Source organism: Microtus oregoni, unplaced genomic scaffold (genome assembly GCF_018167655.1).
Source record: "Microtus oregoni isolate MIOR12 unplaced genomic scaffold, Mior012 000026F_ref0000081, whole genome shotgun sequence".
Classification (NCBI taxonomy): domain Eukaryota; kingdom Metazoa; phylum Chordata; class Mammalia; order Rodentia; family Cricetidae; genus Microtus; species Microtus oregoni.
Genome location: NW_024543085.1, coordinates 21,328,654 through 21,349,099, shown reverse-complemented (window position 1 = coordinate 21,349,099; position 20,446 = coordinate 21,328,654). Strand labels below are relative to the sequence as shown.

General features: G+C 39.5%; 1 protein-coding gene across 2 annotated transcripts in view; it reads left to right on the top strand.

The window, feature by feature from the left end:
- Positions 1-14,555: 14,555 nt before the first annotated feature.
- Positions 14,556-20,446, top strand: part of Pot1 (protection of telomeres 1) — a 64,786-nt gene continuing 58,895 nt past the window's right edge. Inside the window, exons 1-2 of one of the 2 annotated variants that reach the window (XM_041675589.1) lie at positions 14,556-14,709; positions 18,769-18,836. The gene's annotated coding sequence lies outside the window, so the exon portion shown is untranslated. The remainder of the gene's footprint in view (positions 14,710-18,768; positions 18,837-20,446) is intronic. The other variant, XM_041675590.1, reaches the window with a different exon arrangement.

The window sequence follows — 20,446 nt, the reverse complement described above, 5'->3', positions numbered from 1 at the left end:
ATTTGAATCATGTTTGCAAACTCAGTCTCTCCGCACGTCCAACGTATTGGTGTTGTTCTTTTTTTAAAAAATGCTGCAAGATCCCCGCGGCAGTAGGCAGCAGAAATGCTGTGGTCCCAAATGGTGGTAGCGGGCCATGTGGTGGCAGGCAAAGGGCCCTGGGAGCAGCCAGTCCCAGGCAGAGACAGCTGCTGGTCCCAGAGCAGTGGTGGCGGGCCATGTGGCAGCAGGCAGTGGGCCCCAGGCAGAGACAGCTGCTGATCCCCGAGCAGTGGCTGGTTCCAGGCAGGGAGACACATGGAGGGTGGGCAGAAGACAGAAACATGGATAGACACGACATGCAGGGTGAGGTTGAATGTTTATTCAGGGGGTTATGGAGGAGGAAGGGTGAATGGGGGGACAGAGAGAGAGGGAGAGAGAGAGAAGAGGAGAAAGAGACAGAGAAGGGGGGAAGCAGAGAAGTGGGGAGAGAGGCAGAAGCAAAGCTGCCTCTCTGAGAGGAAGATGGAAAAGAGAGCGAGCTCAGGCTGGAAGATGAAGATCAGCCTGCCTCAGCGGATGGGGAGGGGAATGGGTGTGGCTTGTCTCTTAAAGGGACCAAAAACCATAACATTCCCAGGTCTTCCTTATAATAAAAAGCAGGCAGGTCAAGGAAGCAGAAAAGGAAGGGCCCAAGATGGCGGCGGGCAGGTCAGAGGTAATGGGAGTGGGCGTGGCTTGTCCCTTAAAGCGACAGGAAAGCACAACAATTGGAATAACCAGACAGCTCCAAGCTCAATTAGAATAGGGTTTTATAGTAGTAAAGGTGGGGGTGAGGGGTTTCTGAGGTTTTAAGACTGGCTGACATTTGTCTAGGGTTTCCTGGTGGCTGTGTGCTGGCAGGTATTTCTACCTACAGTGCTTGGAATGCCAGGAATTTCCTTTGAATGGTCTGTTCTTGGGTGGGGGTCTGGTGATCTCAGTTTGCAGTGCCTCCTGCAGCCCAGCAGAGTCTCAGGGTAAACAATTGAGACTCCAGCCTCCACTGAAATTCATTGATGGCCAGAGTACCAGGTGATAATGGTTGGAGGAAGTAAAGAACTTCCTTTGGGTGACCTGCCCAGACTTAGATTGTCATGTCTGGCCCTCATACTTTTAACATTTCCCTTTAGTGTAATACACCCACCTCTAAACTTGTCAAATTTGCAGCATTTTTTTTTTTTCGAGACAGGGTTTCTCCGTAGCTTTTGGTTCCTGTCCTGGAACTAGCTCTTGTAGACCAGGCTGGCCTCGAACTCCCAGAGATCCGCCTGCCTCTGCCTCCCGAGTGCTGGGATTAAAGGCGTGCGCCACCACCGCCCGGCATTTTAATGGGAAAATAAATAGTAATATAAAATTATGTTTTTCTCCACATATTCTATTCTTTTTTCCCCCAAATTCTGACACACTTTACACAGAATGTCCTTTAACAAACAGAAGTTTCTTTAATGTGGTTACATGGCTGTCACCTCTACTGTTCTCTAATGACAGGGGGAAATGTTTGAACTGTTTTTTTTTTTCAGTTGATATAAACATGGGAGATCACTAAAATTTTATTATCTAATTAATACAATGCACACAGTCCTATCATTTTTTGTCAGTACACAGTCAATGAGCAGGCTAAGCAGGAGAAAGATTAAGATTTGTTGTTAGACATTGTTATTGTTGCATGCAAGTGAAAAATGAACAAACTACTTTCATTTTCATCAAGGGAATTCCAATATTTTCCCACCTTCCTATGAAAATGTATGAGCATAATGAAAAGATGTATATTTAATTTAAACTATTAGATGAAAGTTTTGACAATGGTACAAAATGCTATTCTGTGTGAAAAATACATTTTGAACCTGACACAAATGGTTCCCAATTATCCCAAACAATCATGATAAACTTTTAAAGCATATCAACTCTTAATCAACTTTCCATTTTTCAAAATTATTCATTATAAAGATTCTAAAATTATGCAAATTTTTGATCACTCAAAATTGCAGGGAAGAAAGTGAAAATTTTCAGGCTAACAAATTGCTACCTGCTACTGTGTGCTTTGACTTTTAGAATAGGATCATCATTTCAACACTACTTTCTTAGTCTAAAATTAAATAGCAAAGTGACTCTATCTATGTAGTATTTCCAAGGCAACTTTTAGTGACAAAAGATTTAAGACATGCCAATGAAAGGGATTGTCATATCATGGCATAAATATCAGTCCCACAATATTAAAAAGTTGAACGATCTTTCTGAATACCCTGCCATCCTTGTCTGTTAATTTTCAGCAATATTTTTCCCTATCTGTTCTTTATAAGCCCTTTTTCTGTGGGTGGTGCTATAATCTACAAGTATCGAGATGTATACAAAATGTGCCAATGATTTTCCTCAAAAACAACTTATTGTCTACCTATTTGTAACATCAATAACTCTAAACTTCCTTGTCCAATGTATAAATGGAGTGCAAGATAAGCATCAATGCAGTATTTCTCCTGAGAGTCATGCAAACCATCTGGCCTTTGGGTGGTTCAACTTCATTTTCTCTCCCCACTGTATTTGTTCTGCATCGCAAACACAGAATCATAGACAACATATTTTTTTTTTTGCACACATTGGCATTACTGAGAGTACTTTTTAAAAATATAAGTCAGTTTATCTAAGAATGCTTTTCTGGTTGAATAATTAAAAGAACTATCTCCCAAAGCAATTTTTATTTCATTTTGTTTTAATTCTTTGCTTTTTGGGGGCCTGGCACTCTGCTCCCAAATAATCTCACAGACTTATTCTTACTTATAAATACCTAGCCTTAGCTTGATTTATGTCTAGCCAGCCTCTCTTAACTTAAATTATCCCAACTATCTTTTGACTCTGGAATTTTACGTTTTGCTATTTTTACATATCTTTTCTTTCCTTTTTATTCTGTGTCTAGCTATCTGACTGAGTAGCTGGACCCTGGCATCTTTTCTCCTTCTTCTTTTCTCACTCTTCTCTCTTCTCTTTTTCTTTTTCTATTTATTCTCTCTGCCTGGCTGCCCCACCTATTTCTCTCTTCTGCCTTGCTATTGGCTGTTCAGTTCTTTATTAGACCAATCAGGCATTTTAGGCAGGCAAAGTAATACAGCATCAGAGAATAAAACAAATGCAAAATAAAAGAATACAACACATCTTTGCATTATTGTACAAATATCCCACAGTATAGAAGAATGTAACCCATCTTTAACTAATATTCATTTCACAACATTTCAATATATGTTTTCCATGTAATTTAATCAACGTTACCCCCATTGAGATGTATTTCCCCAATTTTGTGCCTTTTGAAGGCATAGTCAGCTAAGTGCCAAGTGGCATGTTTAGAGAACAGGAAAGTGCCCATTCCTTCACTATGCAATGAAAAATTTGGCCCTTTTTGCTATATTCATACCCTGATCCACATGTTTTACTCCTCTAGAGTGCTAGCTTTGAAATTTTATTTTCTATTTCTGGCTATTCATGTTCCCCTTACTGTATGTCAATTTCTTAGCATTCCTCTAGAAAATATTTTTCACTTAATTTGTTTTCATCTTTCTATTCAAAGTCACTACCCTTCCAGAGGCAGTGAGGTAGTTGCTGGGAAGTGAATCACATCACCTGAACAAAAAAGCAAGTCTCAGACCAGCTCAAGGACTTATCAGGCAAAGATAGTAGCTACACAAGACTGGTACTGTAACCCAAGTCAGATGCTCAGCACCCTAGGGAAGGTGGAAGGAGAAAATTAATTCCCATGACCTCCACACTCATGACTAGACTTCACACACAAAAACACAAATATAAATAATTAAATAATTATCTTCAGCTAAGAGAAAGGATAAAATAGGGGAAAACTCTCAACTCCAAAGATAATTGAACATACTAGGTTAATTATGGGACCAGTGCATACATGTAGTCTAGCTACCAGGCGACTAAGTTAGGAGCATTGCTTGAGCTTAGCAGTCCAAGGTTAATTTACTTTAGAAAAGACAGTAATACCTTGTAAAAAGAAGTGACATAAATACAAGACTAGAAAAGAGACATAATAATTTAAAATTTAACAATCTCATTCATATTAACTTATATTTTAAACTTTTAAATCATTGCTAATATATGACCATAATCCCCTGTAATCAAAGGACTTTCTCATTTTTCCATATTTAACAAAATATGGCCTTGGAATCATTTATGGGTCATGGTAGACCATTTTCATATAATTCATGAGAAATACAAGGACACACGTTGTGTGCACATGCGCGCGCGCACACACACACACACACACACACACACACACACACACACACCCCATAATATAATGTTGGTCTTTATAAAATAAAATCTTCTCTTTCCTTTTTTCTTTGGCATATGTAGGAAATTCATTTGTTTCTTATAGTCATATATAAGTATACCTGTATTTATGTGAAGTCAGTGTCTTCTTATCAATTCTGATGGTTTTTCAAGATGAGTAAATAGAAAATGATGAGATGTATGGTCTGCTAGGCCTGTAGACTAATTGTAAATAAAATGATTGTTATACTAGGCATAGTATTAGGTATAGTTAACCATCAAACTATTCGTTGCCTACCAAATGAACAAAAAAGCCTGGCATACCTGCCACATTGGAACTTGTATTGTATTGTGAAATAGAATGAAATTGGTCAATTTTACTCTGTGGTGAAGCTTATTAGAGTATTAGAGATAAAGAAAACAGCATAAATATATGTTAAATTTAAATAGTCGGTTTGACTCCTTTGAAATTATACTTGGAATTAGGCAGGAAAACGTATCCTTGTATTTTTAAACACCACATAATCAAAACTGCTAATTTATCTGGAGTGAGTGAATGTGACATCAAATCAGAAGTGTTAGAAGATCTATCAGATTGTATATTACTTTTTAGACTATTCAAGGCTTGAGCTTTTGCCCTGACAGCATTGCTGAGTCTTTGTAATGTATACAGCAGGCATGAATGGTGGGACTGACTGTGTGCTCAGAAGGAGAATGGTTGTGTGCAGGCAGGATGTAGCAAATAAGAAAGCAACGGTAATCTAGAATGCTTTTTGCAGAAATCCAATCCAGAAAGCATGGCAGCTTGGATCAAAGAGGCTATGGTGGAGATATGTAGCCATCTGATTTTGTGTATCTTTTAGGGGCATGAAAGGCAGGAGAATAGGAACCAGATTCTGAAACATTAAGATTGACGTATAAGAGAATTTTATTGGCAAAGAAAAAAGAAATGGAACTCTTTATTACATAGGTGTCCTCTGACAAAAAGTACAGGAGCAAGAGAAGCCTGCCATTATGTAACTTGGAATAACCATGGTATCTTCAAGAGACCCATAAAAGGTCAGAAGTTAGTCACCCATGCAGTGGCATTTCATTTATATTTTAATAAATATTTTTTTATTAATGACTGAGGATCAGAGAAATAAAACATCTCCACTGCTCAGCCTTATAAACTGGGCATTGGTAACACACAATGAAAGACCCCCGGTGCGGGGAGACTCTCACTCAAGTCTGGGGATAACACGACCCCCCCCCCCCCCCCCCCCCCCGCCCCAGTAACTCACGAGAGACCGTCTTTGCTGCAATCACACGAGGCTTTAATGATGAGATGAGACGGGAACCAGTGCACAGGGGCCGAGACTCATAACCAACGCAGGGGAAGAGTTCAACCCTGAGTGACCTGGAGAAGGGGTTTTTATAGGAAGAAACCACAGCCCAATAATCTGAAAGGGGCAGGAGGGAGGGTGTCACAGAAAATCACAAGGGACAACTCCCTGCCTCTCCAAGATCACTCAAGGTAATAATCAGCTAGTTCCTGAAACACATTATTCCAAAAATACCAATGATAATTACAAGGGGGAAACTCCCTGTTTCTCAAGATTATTCTCAAGATTATAATCTAACTTTATCTTCAGCTAGTTCCTGAAACACAGTCACTGAACTGGGTAATCCTAGATTCCTGATTCTTCTCTTCCTGCTTAGATTTTTGGCTATTTTCTTCCTGCTGGGGGGGGGGGGGGCTGGATGGTCTTTCAGTATCTTCAAGAGACCCATAAAAGATCAGAAGTTAGCCACCCATGTAGTGGCATTTCATTTATATTTTAATAAATAATTTTTTATTCATGCCTGAGGATCAGAGAAATAAAACATCTCCACTGCCAAGCCTTATAAACCAGGCAGTGGGGGGCTGGAGAGATGGCTTAGGGGTTAAGAGCACTGCCTGTTCTTCCAGAGGTTCTGAGTTCAATTCCCAGCAACTACATGGTGGCTCACAGTCATCTACAGTGAGATCTGGTACTCTCTTCTGGCCTGCCAGTATATATGCAGGCAGAGCACTGTATACATAATAAATAAATAAACAACAAAATAAATAAATACATAAATAAACCAGGCAGTGGTAACACACACCTTTAATCCCAGTAGCCACACTAGTTTGCCATAGAAACCTGGTGGTCGTGCACGCCTTTAATCCCAGAAGTAGAGAGGATTACAAAACAGGAGGAGACAGCTCTCAGTCACAGTCTATCTGAGATTCCTGGAGAGAGAATCACCATTTCGGACTGAGGTCAAGGTAAGAGCCAGTGGTTGGCTGCTTTGCTTTTTGAATCTTCAGGTTGAACCCCAATTTCTTTCTCTGAGTTTTTATTAATCATGCTTCCCACCCTTCTTGGCCTTTTTTTTTTCTTTCTCTCTTAGAGCCAAGTGAAAGGCTAGGTCTGGTATAACTCCAAAATCACTTATATTTCCTTTAAATAAACTATATCTTTGATTGGATCTGTTCACACACGCATTTTTGTACAATTTTTTTGTAAGGAGTCACAAGTCCATGGAAACTGAATAATTTTCCCTTCAAGCAAATCTATGCTTAAACGTATTGAGAGTTCAAAAGAAATTTGATTATTCATCATATCCCTTCTATCTGTATCCTTAATATTAAGCCACACAGATAAGTGTGGCTCTCATCCGTATTCAAAGACACTTCATTTTATATCAGATGGAAACAATTACAGAGATACACATCTGGAGAAAATAAGTTACCTTACGGTGCTTAACCCCAAGTGGTACATCAAAAAGTAACACGTCAACCTAAGGCTCAGGAAACATCCACTGGGGACAGATTGGAGATTGTAAGAGGCAGAGGACCAGGGGGCTGCTGTGAGACAGGGTCTTCTAATCTTTTAGGCATGACAGGGAAACTACACCCATGACATCTTAACCATAATGTTGCTTCAACAACTGACCAATGACAATACCAGTTGACATGCCAACTGGGATGAGATCATTCTCACAAAAGTAACAGCAGCAATAGTAATTAAACTGTAATGGATGCTGGAGAGAGGTCATGCCTTTGAGTGGCAGTTCGCGGGGAAATAAGAGAAGTGAGACAGGGAGAGGGAATGATGTAAATAGAGTACTCATTCATAACATTCTCAAAAAAATAAAATTAAATTTATGAAAAAAGAATAGTGAAAAAAAAAGAAAAAAGAATAGTGAGTATTCACCACATTCCTTTTGTAAGAAAATAAATAAACATTAACTAGAACAACAAACAAAAACCTAATAGGTTCTTATTGATTTCATGCACTTGCAGCATTACCAAATAGAATAGTCACCTCCTTATGAAGAACAGGAAAGACAGTAAAGCCTAAGTAAACCTTTCTCTCTCCTCTCTCCTCTCCCCCCCTCTCTGTGCATTTGATTCATGTTTTAACTTTCCTTGTAATTTAAAAGTTTCTGTGGATGATGACAATAGTATCCTCCTATGTGTCCTTGCAGATTTGTATGTAAATGATACTCATATCTCATTTTTTAAAAGAATCTAATCAACAGGGCTTCATTAGTTCATGTTTAGTTCAGGAAATAGACAGGCTGTCTTGTGAGACAAGGCATTAAGACACAGCCAGCTGAGGGCCACACACTGTGTTCAGAAATCTCAAGCAGATGGTGACAGTTCTGGGCCCTAATGCTTCAGTGGTCTCTGAATCAGCCTCACAGACTCAGAGGCCCTTATCTCTAAATGTTCAGAAATAGAGGTTTTCCTTTTTTAACTTTTTTTATTTATTGAAAAAAGATTCTTTTCTCATACAATATATCTTGATTTCAGCTTCGCCTCCTCATATTCCTCCCAGTTCCTCCCCAGCTCACCTCCACTCTGGATCCACTCCTTTTCTGTCTCTCAATGGAAAAGAACAGGCTTCTAGGAGATAATAGCAAAACATAACAAAATAATTATTTTGTTAAATATCTTCACATGGAGACTGGAAAAAGGCATCCCAGCTCAAGCAAAAATGCCCCCAAAGCAGGCACAAGAAGCAGCGATTCACTCATTCCCACCCCAAATGGGTACCATAAGAACACTAAGATGAAAGGTATAACATATATGCAGAAGACCTGGTGCAGACCCAAGCAGAGTCTGTTCTTCTCCAGCATCCATGAGTTTCCATGAGCTCTGCTCAGCTGATTTACAGTGCCTTGTTCTGCTGTCCATTATCCCCTATGGCTTTGACACTCTTACTCCCTCCTCTTCCACTGTTGGGTATTCATCTATTCCTGAGTATTTGCCAGAGACATCCCATTCAGAACTGTGTGTTCCAAGGTCTTTCTCTCTCTGCATACTGTCAGGCTGTGAGTCTCTAAGTTCTCAGGTTGAAGGCCCTTTGCCCCGAGCTTTGATTATCATGGCCAAGCACTGTCCACATGGTGTGTCAGCTTTTAGAAGCAAACAGAAGCAGCAACTTTACCATTCACTTCTCTTTGCTTTCTGATTTTGGATGACACGGAACCAGCAGTCTCTTGTTCCTACCTGGCACCCACACTACTATGGATTTTATCACTAGTAAACTGTGGGTCAAAATAAGCCTTCTGAAGTTGCTTGTGTTGGGTGTTTCATTACAGCGAGGAGAAAAACAACCGTAACCCATCTTTTATCAGTAGAGGCTGTTGGGCCTTTAGGTGGCAGGACTCTGTTTCTTAGGGAAACCTTTCAAAGGCTAGAGTCACTTTGATCTTGGCTCCTTACACTTTCGCATGTTCTCTATGCTTCCACTTTCCTTCACCTCAGCTGCCTCTGATCTCACATTTCTGCTCCTGGCTGATTGCTAGAGCTCTTCAGCTGTGATCCCATAACTATTGCTAATGCCACTGCTCTTGCCCCGTATCCTATTTATTTCACCAGCTCCGTTAACTTTACCCATGGCATACACCACACATAGAGAAGAAAGGATTATTTAGAAGGAGCCTTCTATTTTAGCGAAGAAGGATGTCTCTTACATGTCTTGAAAACCAAGCCTGAAAATCTAACACTGTATTTTCACAAATCACAGCCCAATTTCCAGTTCCACCAATCACAGGTCTTACCCACGAACCAATCTAGGCCTTGAGTTACCACCAACAAACTTTATGCTGATCTACTTAAGTGACATGCTCTCCCCATGACCTGAGTTAGCAGGATCATTTGGGATTCTCTGAGGCTTGTCTCAGAGTGACAGCTTCCAAGGCCAGGGCGGTTGGCACGGGGCAATCATGACTGGAGCAGGTATTCCTGTAATATAAGTTCTGTGAGTCAATACATAGTTTTGGTAGTCTCCTGAAGTTGCTTGCAGATTTTCAGAGGAACTTTGGTGTCTGAAACAGCCATGTGGGCAGCCCAGTGTTTGACGAAGGACCTGCTCTCCATTTGAGGTCCTCAGACATAGTATGGTAGTTCTGATAACTGCTGCTCACTGTTTAAGTGAATGGGCCCAACATTTGCAGAAGTTAATAAAAGTCAAGGGATACATACAGCAGAGAAATAAGATGAAATTAACATTCTTAATGATGCTCAGCATAATTCTGTTTGTTCAGGAGATCAATCTGGTCCACGTTATAGCAAGTATGGAACATAATAAAGTGGAGACCTTAGCATGACTGCATGGTTAGAGTTCTGGTATGGGGTGAATGACTGTAACAGATGTAGAATATGAGCTTCATAAATATACAAAGTGTGTATAAAGCCATCAGATAATCTTAACACTAAAGTGAGCTTAAACAAGATGTGAAAGCTTCAAAAATGTTTTGGCTCAGTTAGCAGCAGTTACGTCACTAGACAATGAAAATAGTGATTTGAATTAAATAAAACAAATACTCAAGAAAAATTTCCCACTCAACAATAACAACTTAATATTGCTATTTCATGGACTTAGTTTGGAAATCTTTGGACAAATAAATAGAATAAAGCAGTCTGATTTGGTGGAGATAGCTAATATTAAATTTATTTTTGAGACAAAAATTATTATCAAATAAAAAGTATCAACAAAAATTTTGTTTGAATTAGTAAAAAGAAAAACAATTGAAATAAAAGTAAATAAACTGAAGGAGAAATTAACCTTCAGGTAAGTAATTTTTTTACACACAAAAAATTATACAGGTAAACTGTGATAAGGATGACCTGAGCCAAGAGGAGGGTAGCTGGAAGAGAATGGCTTACACTTTAACTCGACTGCTCAGATAAGCCTTGGCCTTCCATACATCTCAGGGAAACAGTCAGCTCTGAGTCTTGAAGAACTATACAGTTTTTAGCAGCAAGCCGTTAAATTCCCTGACAGGCTGTGACAGCTTTCTCACACTCTGAAAGAGGTAGGCAAATACCTAGAATAATTAGATTATCTGCTCCAGTGAAATGATTTTTTTAAAAACAATGTTTCTGCATTTTTCAGAACTAGGCATCATGATTATACAATTGTGATTTTACAAATTCTCAGAAAAGTGAAGGTGACTTGACACAACCAAATCTTCTAAATATTAAAGAGATCATAACTTTATTTCTATTCACATCAAGTATCGGGGGGGGAGGGGAAGAGAAGGGAGATTGGCAGCATTCACAGAAATCTGATTAACTTAACATACAACATCCATGAAAGTAAAGATTCAAAGGAGGGTATATCCTGAATCAGAAACAGCCAGTCATTTATGTGCACATGGGGAATTACAACAAGTTCATGTGTCTCGGCGAGATAGCCTTACAGATCTGAATTCTCAGCATTCAGGAGGCTGAAGCAGGAGGATCACAAGTTCCAGGATAGCCTCGGTTGAACAGTAAATTCTAGGTCCAGGCAACATTTCAATACTCAGTCTTAAAAATTATTGCTAGAAAAATCTCATGTTTAAGTACAAGATGATATATATACATACAAGGAATATACATGATGACAGTAGATTGCAGAATAAATATACTGCAAATAGAGCATATAAATATTAAAATGTAAAAAAGTGGATATATTGAATTATTGAGTGAAAGAATTCAATATTGAGATATTCAAAAATACTGAAAATCAATTTGAAAATACTAAGAAGCAATGTCAATTTCAAATTAATATAATTTATCTTTCATTTATTACTTATAACAACCGTATTAACTAATTATAGTCATGTCTTATCTAATACAATTTCCATTCCACTTGTGATACTCATTACTTATTAGTGGAAATTTTGCTTTAAATAGTTTTTGGAAAGGAACATCTGTACGCTACAGATTTTATATCAAAACTCTTTAATATATTAAAAATCATAGCATGTAACAGTTGATACATTAAACATTAAAATAAGAATAGCTGTTTTCAATTGGCATAGGAAACCAGAAACTTGTTTTGGTAATAACATATAATTAAAACATTTTCTAGTTATTCAATCCGTCCTTTTATTTTATTATTTTTAAATGTGCTAATCACTCATGTTCAACTTTCTCCACTCATACAAACTAATAGTGGATGTGAGGAAATACAGTACAGGTTTTGGAGTCAGCTGTATTCCAAACTCTGCTGTAAAATTGGAAATCATGAAATGAAACAGGATTATAAATTATCTGGTTTGTAGGAAGTGCTGGCATCCTAGAGACACTGAGAATAAGCATTGTAACAAGTAGATATTGTTATAATATATACTTCTGGTAGACATCTTAATTAGATTCTGTGTGTGTGTGTGTGTGTGTGTGTGTGTGTGTGTGTGTATGCTAAAGAGAAGAACAGAAGGGCTGGAGAGTTGAGTCAGAGGTTAAGAGCACCGCCTGCTCTTCCAAAAGTCCTGAGTTTTATTCCCAGCAACCACATGGTGGCTAACAACCATCTGTAATGAGATCTGGTGCTCTCTTCTGGCCTGCAGGCAGAGTACTGAGAATACTGTATACATGATAAATAAATAAATCTTAAAAAAAAAAAGACGAACAGAAAAAAATAAAGGATTTATTTGATAAGGAGTAAAAATAAAACTAGGCCTAGGTGGTAGCAAATTGAAATCGCTTTTAAGCCACATATGGTCAAAATTCAGAAAACAATTGATCATGGGCTGCCCAGCCCCATTGGATACATATACAGCCCCCCCCCCCCCAAGGTTCAGATAACATCAGAGGAGAGGACAGATGATTGTAAGGGCCAAAGGACCGGGAGGTCTGTGTCTAGGACTGTGTCTCCTAGAAATTGACTTGGAAGCTATATCTTTAATATATCAACAATATGACTGCCAAAACAAGACAAGAACAATGACAACATAAATAAAGAGGCAGGAATCTCAAGGGTCCTGAACCCAGACAAAAAATACAAGTAACTAAAGCCTGCTGAGTAGGGAGAAATTATCTTCCCCAGGAATAACACTCCTAATGTTTTCTTATATCAATTGTTAACTACACTGACTCCTTATACTTACATATGAGCTGATAAAATAAAATTCCCATTCCAATTTTGATGTTCATTATTAATCAGTGGGAATCTCATTTTATATATTTCTTGAAGAAAAAAAAATCAGTTTAAAAAAGAATTTAAGTTTACATAACTTAAGCTAATCCTTGAAAACAAAACCATGGTGTTCTCAGACTCATTAACAAATTGGAGACAAAACGTGCCCTTCTGTTTTAGCAATGGTCTTCCTGGCTTTTATCAGGGAAAGTTTTTATGTAGTCCTCTGAGGGTCGGGAAGAATGAAAGAAGTGATGTTAAAGGGAAGGCATGGGACATTTTTCTTTTTCTGAGACAGGGTTTCTCTGTGACAGCCCCAGCTGTCCTGGAACTAGCACTGTAGACCATACTGACTTCAAACTCACAGAGATCTGCATGCCTCTGCCTTCCAAGTGCTGCAATTAAAGGTATGTGCAACTACTGTCTGGCTGTATTTTTTTCCCTTGCACGTTGTTCATTTAATAAATATTTACGGCTATTAGCCATTGTGCAGTAGCCTTGGTTCTAAAATGAAATAGCTCTCCCTGCTCTTAGTAACCTTCGACTGCATAGCATGTATTTAAATACCAAGGGAAAGCGATTAATGGGGAAAACATGAATATATGATGGAATATGTCATTTTACTGTGATGGAAGTGAGTGTCACTAGCTGGGTAGAAGCTTTGTCTGATGTCGGATACAAATCAAATGGGGAGTTAATTCTGAAGAAAACGCAAAACTTCATAAGGAATAGTACAGTAGCTTACTTCACTTACTGGGAATTGGCAAACAAAAATGCGCCTTTCACAAATGGAGAAGGTTTGCTTTCTCTGGGAAAGAGGGACTTTGAATGTGCACATGACACTTAACACAGGCTACGAAGTATGCTTGTGTCACTGCTCCTCCCACTCCTGCAGAATGTTAGCCCGTTATAATGAAGCTATCGCGAGCATCGCCCTCTATTACCATTGTGGTTGCTGGAGTTTGCTGGTTGTTAACTCCCGGCTTGCTTATTGCCGAAGAGGCTGCCTCCTGCCCCTCACCTGGAGTTAGAGGCATTTCTTCTGGTTTTCTGCATTAGGAACAAAGTAGCCAGGATCCAAAAACCATACAGTGAGCTAAACAGAGGACAAATGAGGATAAATAGTATTTCACAAGTGGATAGCAGAATGACAGTGTTGGCCTGAGCCTTATTTATGTTCCTGTAGTGGGCAGTCCTTGAATTTCACTTCGGTTGTTGCTCCTAGTTCGTCTACGTTTTATGAACGCACGGGTGTGGAGAATACAGGAAGCTTTATAAGATAATGACGAGATTCCTCAACTTAACCTGAAAAGAACATAAATGCCCCCCAAACTGCTGGAAAACAAATAACATTGTCATTCTCGTGTATTTTCATCCTCGTAAAAGTTGTATTTGAATGATTAACAGAAGGTGAATAAACGCCTTTGCCTGAAGGGCTTCTAGTGAACAGAATGGAATCTGGAACCAATGCCTGGTTTGGAGCAGGGTTCTGTTGGCTACAGGATTTCGGAATCTTATCTGCAGTTACGAGCCGAGCCTTTAACGTCTGAGCCAGCTCTCCAGCACAGGATTTAAGAATTTTACAAGCCCGTCCCGCTCCCGCTGGAGGCAGGAGTTGTCTCCTTTGAGGGACCCGGAAATCGGCGAGAGGCGTGCAAAGGGGAGCGGCGAGAAGCCTGGTTAGCTGCGACCGACGGTGCGCGGCTTTGCCACCGCGCCCGCCTTCTCGCTGCTTTTTAGGCGCCAAGACCCTGGCAAGCTGCAGGGCCGTCCTAGCGGAGTACGCATGCGTGCGACCGGCAGCAGGCGCGCTCCTGACGTCACGTGCGCGTCGGTCCAGGCGCATTCTAGTTTCCCGGGTGTTTTGCTGGTGAGCTCGAGAAGGTTTGGAGTTCGTGGTGGGTAGGAGCGGGTCCGGCTCTGGATAAATAGAACGAGGACTGTTTCGTTCAACATTTGGTGCAGTTTTGCAGAAACTCCGTTCCGTACGGTTAGTGTGAGCCGAACGCTATCGGGCGGGAGTGGATACATCCCGGGTACCAGCCCTCAGGCATGTGTCTCAGAGGTTAGCGATCTCAGTGAGTGGCGCAGGCAAGAACTCCGAGAAGGAAGAGGCAAGGTAGACTGCACAGTTTGCCATCAGTTCTCATTTCACCCAGGATATTTACGAGTTCGAAGAAGGAGACAACCAAGGAGCTTTTGGTGCAGTGTGCATACACAATACTTTAATCGCCAAAGGAATTAAAAAGCAAAATCCGTGCTTAACTCCCCCGCTCTTCCCCAACCCCATGTCTGGAAATTGTAAAGTATGGTGATGAAGTAGTGGACCTAACGAATCTTAAAACTGGCTTTTAGAAGTACTTCAAATGCAAAAGCGGTGGAAAGTAATTGCATTTCAGCTCCTTAGAAGCATGCTGTGTGTTGGGAACTGCGATAAAGTTATAAAGTATATTCTCTTAATACTTTTAACCAAACACTGCAAACTAACATATTAAAGAAAAATAAGAGAAACTCAAAGCAAATTATCAGCCATACTTTCGGTAAAACCGTGTTTTGTGTGTGTGTGTGTGTGTGTGTGTGTGTGTGTGGTGTCCTCAGCAGCAAGTGGTTAGCTTCCCTAGTTGAGTTCTCATTGGACATCATTGTGAAAAAGGGCTGTTATCCCACTTGAATTAATAAAGGAAGTCAAAGGGCACCAGGAGGAAGTCTAGCCACTGATAGACTACACAAAGTAGGTTTCAGAGCGCAATCGCCAGATTGTAATCATAGCAATGTGTATCTAGCTAAGAAGGTTATTAACTCAGAATACATTTTCCTCCTAAGAGGAATGCTCATTTTATATTAAGCATCTTTGTGAGAGATCGACTTTTTTTATTTTTACAATTACAATGGCGATCAACTATTTCATAATTTTCCTGCATTTATTGTTTTGTGAAACACTAGAATATGTTTCTAAGGTACAAAGATAAATAGATCTAGTCACCATACTAAAAGTAATCTCTAATTCTGATTAACAATAAGTATAGCATTATGATATGTACACATCAGGTAATTTTTGGTTTGATATATTAGATTGAGAAAGCTGAACTGGGATTTTCAAGGTGACAGTTTATTTTATTTAACTTTCCCTTTGAATAAGAGAAGTCGTATGGATGCCCAGAAATTTGGATGTAACGGTAAAGATGTGTTAGTTTCATAGTTGATATTAGCAGGAGAAAGACATGACCACTCTGCTTCCTGCACAAAGAATATGTGGTATGGAGAAAGCTTAGAGAGAGAAAATCTAATTAGGCAACGACAGGAACGTAGGGAAGAGTTGATAATTGTTTGAATAATTGCTAGAAAGGATAGGAAAAAATTAGCCATCTAATAAATGGTAAAAACTTAGTATTTTTCTGTTGTGTGGCATATTAGGTGCTGTGTGTGTTAATTCAATCATTACAAAGACTTGTGACATTGTTACTTTTACGCCTTTTCTGTATTGATGAAGATACCACATTGCAGAAAGGTTAGGTAATATTCCTGAGATCAGGAAAGCAAATGGTAGAGATGACATGGAAATCTAGTTTTGTTTCAGACTTGATGAGATAAATTCCAGAAAATTAGAATATATGGGCAATGAGTTCAGGAACCTTAACTGTTTTAAATACCCATCCATGCTAGGGAAGAGAAGAGGAGACACATATTTCAGCCCTGAGTTCAAGTCTGAATATTAGAGAGGTCTCTGGTGTGGATCCATCTTGACCTTCCTCAAACTGTAGATTTGGACCCTACTCCTGTTTGTCTTTCCAAATAGGAGTGGAAGGTGTTTGGGATTTGTTTTTGTTTTCTGGCCATGGTGAGTCTTTCCCAAATTCACAGACTTGCTACTCAAATCCTCAAATTGTTAGACTCTTTTTCTGAATGGAGGTAAGGGAAAAGAGTCATACTAGGTTCCTGCTTTTCCTCCAGTAACTGCTGCTGCTGTCCTCTGCCTCTGGGTCTTACCCTTTTAAGTCTGTGAAGAAGAGCATGCCAATGACTGAATCCCTTTGGTTAGCAACTCTGAAGTCACTGTCCATTTGTAAAGTCCCTTCCTGGCCTTTTTTACAGTCCGTTAAAAATGTGTAATGAATTTTCTCACCGGTGTTAGACAGTGTCTGACTTTGCTTTGCATAAACAAGTGCTTGCCTCTCCTGTCACTGATGAATCTCCTTCCTCATCTCTCTGATAGTTTATTGCCCTGTGCATCCTCTCATAGGTCAAAAAGAAGTTTGACATTTGCAGGTGTCCATTTATTTGATGTTACTCTTTCTGGCATTTTAGCTCTAAATCATTGTACAATATCATATACCCTTAGTTTATGCCTGTAGTTTTACAATGACTCTTTTATGGATAAGATTGGTGTGGTTTCTGACTCATCAGTAAAGTTGGAGCTTTGCTAGTTATATTTAAGTCTGAAATATTGATGTGAGAGGTATTAGGGGATCTTCTTTTAAACATTTTTCAATAAATAAAAATAGGTATCAGTGTGGATATTTACTAAGAATCCATGATATATATGTCATTAAAAATAAGAGCCAAAAGAAATTTTGAAAACTGGCGATGAAACATTTTGATTGTATTTTGAATAAATAACATTTTTTAAGTTGACAGAATTGTTATTACTGAACTGTAACAAAAACTAAATTGCACTGTGTCTTGGTATTTTGATTTGACCAGACTATCCTACTTTATGAGTTTATCATTTCACATTTGGAAGTTATTTCTTTGTTAAATTGTCACTTTTTTTAAACGCAAACTTTGTTTTTGTTGTTGTTAAGAAGCGATAGTATTACAGAATAAAACAAAACTTAGAAGAATTGATTTACTTATCATTCTTTGTATCTAAACTAAAGGAATTGTTTAACAAATTGAATTTTGAATGGTATTGATTTTAGGCCCTCTAATTTTCTCAGGTAAATGATAATATTTATTTGACCACAGTGTATGGACTTCGTAAAAGAATGGTCTAAATGGGCGTCAGAAAGATTCTCTAAAGATTAATTAGACTTATTTATGAATAGAGTAGCTTTACAACCTAGAAAGCATACCATACCTCTGTGAGTATCTAGTGAGAACTGGGCCAGTGCCCGGTTTGAAAGGCAAATAAGTCTGCTTGCTGAAGATGTTTTGAGCCGTATCCTTGGCAGTAGATATTAGTAGCAAAGGTTACATAGTCTAGGGTTGCATAGGTTGTGTGTGTGTGTGTGTGTGTGTGTGTGTGTACGCTAGTGGAGATCGTTCTTTGTGATTTTAAGATAGTAACTCTCAGGTAGTCTTTTTGTTTTGTTTTGTTATTATTTATTTATTAAAGATTTCTGTCTTCTCCCCGCCACTGCCTCCCATTTCCCTCCCCCTCCCCCAATCAACTCCCCCTCTCTCATCAGCCCGAAGAGCAGTCAGGGTTCCCTGCCCTGTGGGAAGTCCAAGGACCACCCACCTCCTTCCAGGTCTAGTAAGGTGAACATCCAAACAGCCTAGGCTCCCACAAAGCCAGTACGTGCAGTAGGATCAAAACCCAGTGCCATTGTTCTTGAGTTCTCAGTAGTCCTCATTGTCCTCTATGTTCAGCAAGTCCGGTTTTATCCCATGCTTTTTCAGACCCAGTCTAGCTGGCCTTGGTGAGTTCCCGATAGAACATCCCCATTGTCTCAGTGTGTGGGTGCACCCCTTGCAGTCCTGAGTTCCTTACTGTGCTCTCTCTCCTTCTGTTCCTGATTTGGACCTTGGGGTTTCAGTCGGGTGCTCCAATGTGGTTCTCTGTCTCTGTCTCTTTTCATCGCCTGATGAAGGTTAATATCCAGGAAGATGACTATATGTTTGTCTTTGGGTTCACCTTCTTATTTAGCTTCTCTAGGATCAGGTAGTCTTATGAAGGAACCTTTTTCAGAATCTCCAAGTATCTGTGTCTGTTTTGCTAGTGGTGTTGTAACTCCATAAATTCTAATGCTTTAAAATTTATTCTAACTTTTGCTTACATATTGTTAAAAACTGTCTTCTTCGCTAACTTCTTTTATTTTCCTTTCAGGGAAAGCTCAGTCATTTTTTTAATGTCTTGTGGAAGTAAAGCAGCTGTTCTGAAGATAAGACTATAAGGTATGTAGTGTAAGCATGATTCGTTTCTTCTTACCACTTGCTTACACTCTAGAAATACGTCCCTTTATATATTTAAGTTTCACGTGAATACACGAGTGATTTTTAATTGGTAATACATTTACAGTAATGAGGTCAGACAGTATCTATATGAGGAAATCTTTCCCTTTGACAAGGATTGTTATAGTGGCTTCCTCCTACCTCTCATTTCTTTTGCTATTTTTTTAAATTTTTTTTTTATTATTTATTTATTAAAGATTTCTGCCTCCTCCCCGCCACCGCCTCCCATTTCCCTCCCCCTCCCCCAACCAACTCCCCCTCCCTCATCAGCCTGAAGAGCAATCAGGGTTCCCTGCCCTGTGGGAAGTCCAAGGACCACCCACCCCTTCCAGGTCTAGTTAGGTGAGCATCCAAACTGCCTAGGCTCCCCCAAAGCCAGTACGTGCAGTAGGATCAAAACCCAGTGCCATTGTTCTTGAGTTCTCAGTAGTCCTCATTGTCCTCTATGTTCAGCAAGTCCAGTTTTATCCCATGCTTTTTCAGACCCAGTCTAGCTGGCCTTGGTGAGTTCCCGATAGAACATTCCCATTGTCTCAGTGTGTGGGTGCACCCCTCGCAGTCCTGAGTTCCTTACTGTGCTCTCTCTCCTTCTGTTCCTGATTTGGACCTTGGGATTTCAGTCTGGTGCTCCAATGTGGGTCTCTGTCTCTGTCTCCTTTCATCGCCTGATGAAGGTTAATATCCAGGAGGATACCAGATGTTTTTCTTTGGGTTCACCTTCTTATTTAGCTTCTCTAGATTCACGAATTATAGCCTCAATGTCCTTTATTTATGGCTAGAAACCAAATATGAGTGAGTACATCCCATGTTCCTCTTTTTGGGTCTGGCTTACCTCACTCAGGATAGTGTTTTCTATTTCCATCCATTTGCATGCAAAATTCAAGAAGTCATTGTTTTTTACTGCTGTGTAGTACTCTATAGTACTCTAATATTCCATACTTTCTTCATCCATTCTTCCATTGAAGGGCATCTAGGTTGTTTCCAGGTTCTGGCTATTACAAACAATGCTGCTATGAACATAGTTGAGCATATACTTATGTTGTATGATAGGGCATCTCTTGGGTATATTCCCAAGAGTGGTATTGCTGGATCCAGGGGTAGGTTGATCCCGAATTTCCTGAGAAACTGCCACACTGCTTTCCAAAGTGGTTGCACAAGTTTGCATTCCCACCAGCAATGGATGAGTGTACCCCTTTCTCCACAACCTCTCCAGCAAAGGCTATCACTTTCAGGGATCATTTCTATAGTTCGTTACCTCTCATTTCTTTACCTTTGCATGAGCCCCCTTTACTCTTTTAAGTTTGCCTTCAGCATACTACTTTACAAAGAAAAGTACACTTGTAGTTAGTATCTAATCCAGAAAGGTATTTGGGTGACTTCCATACCATCATCAGTATACTGTATTTTTGATATTTTAAATGTATGTTATTTAAAGTTGTGTAATGTAACATAGTTTATGACAGATGACTAGGACCGCGAGGAACCGTTTTTGATGTGATAATGACTGTCTTCCAAAGTCCCAGCAAATGTCATAGTTAAGGAAGTGATACTTT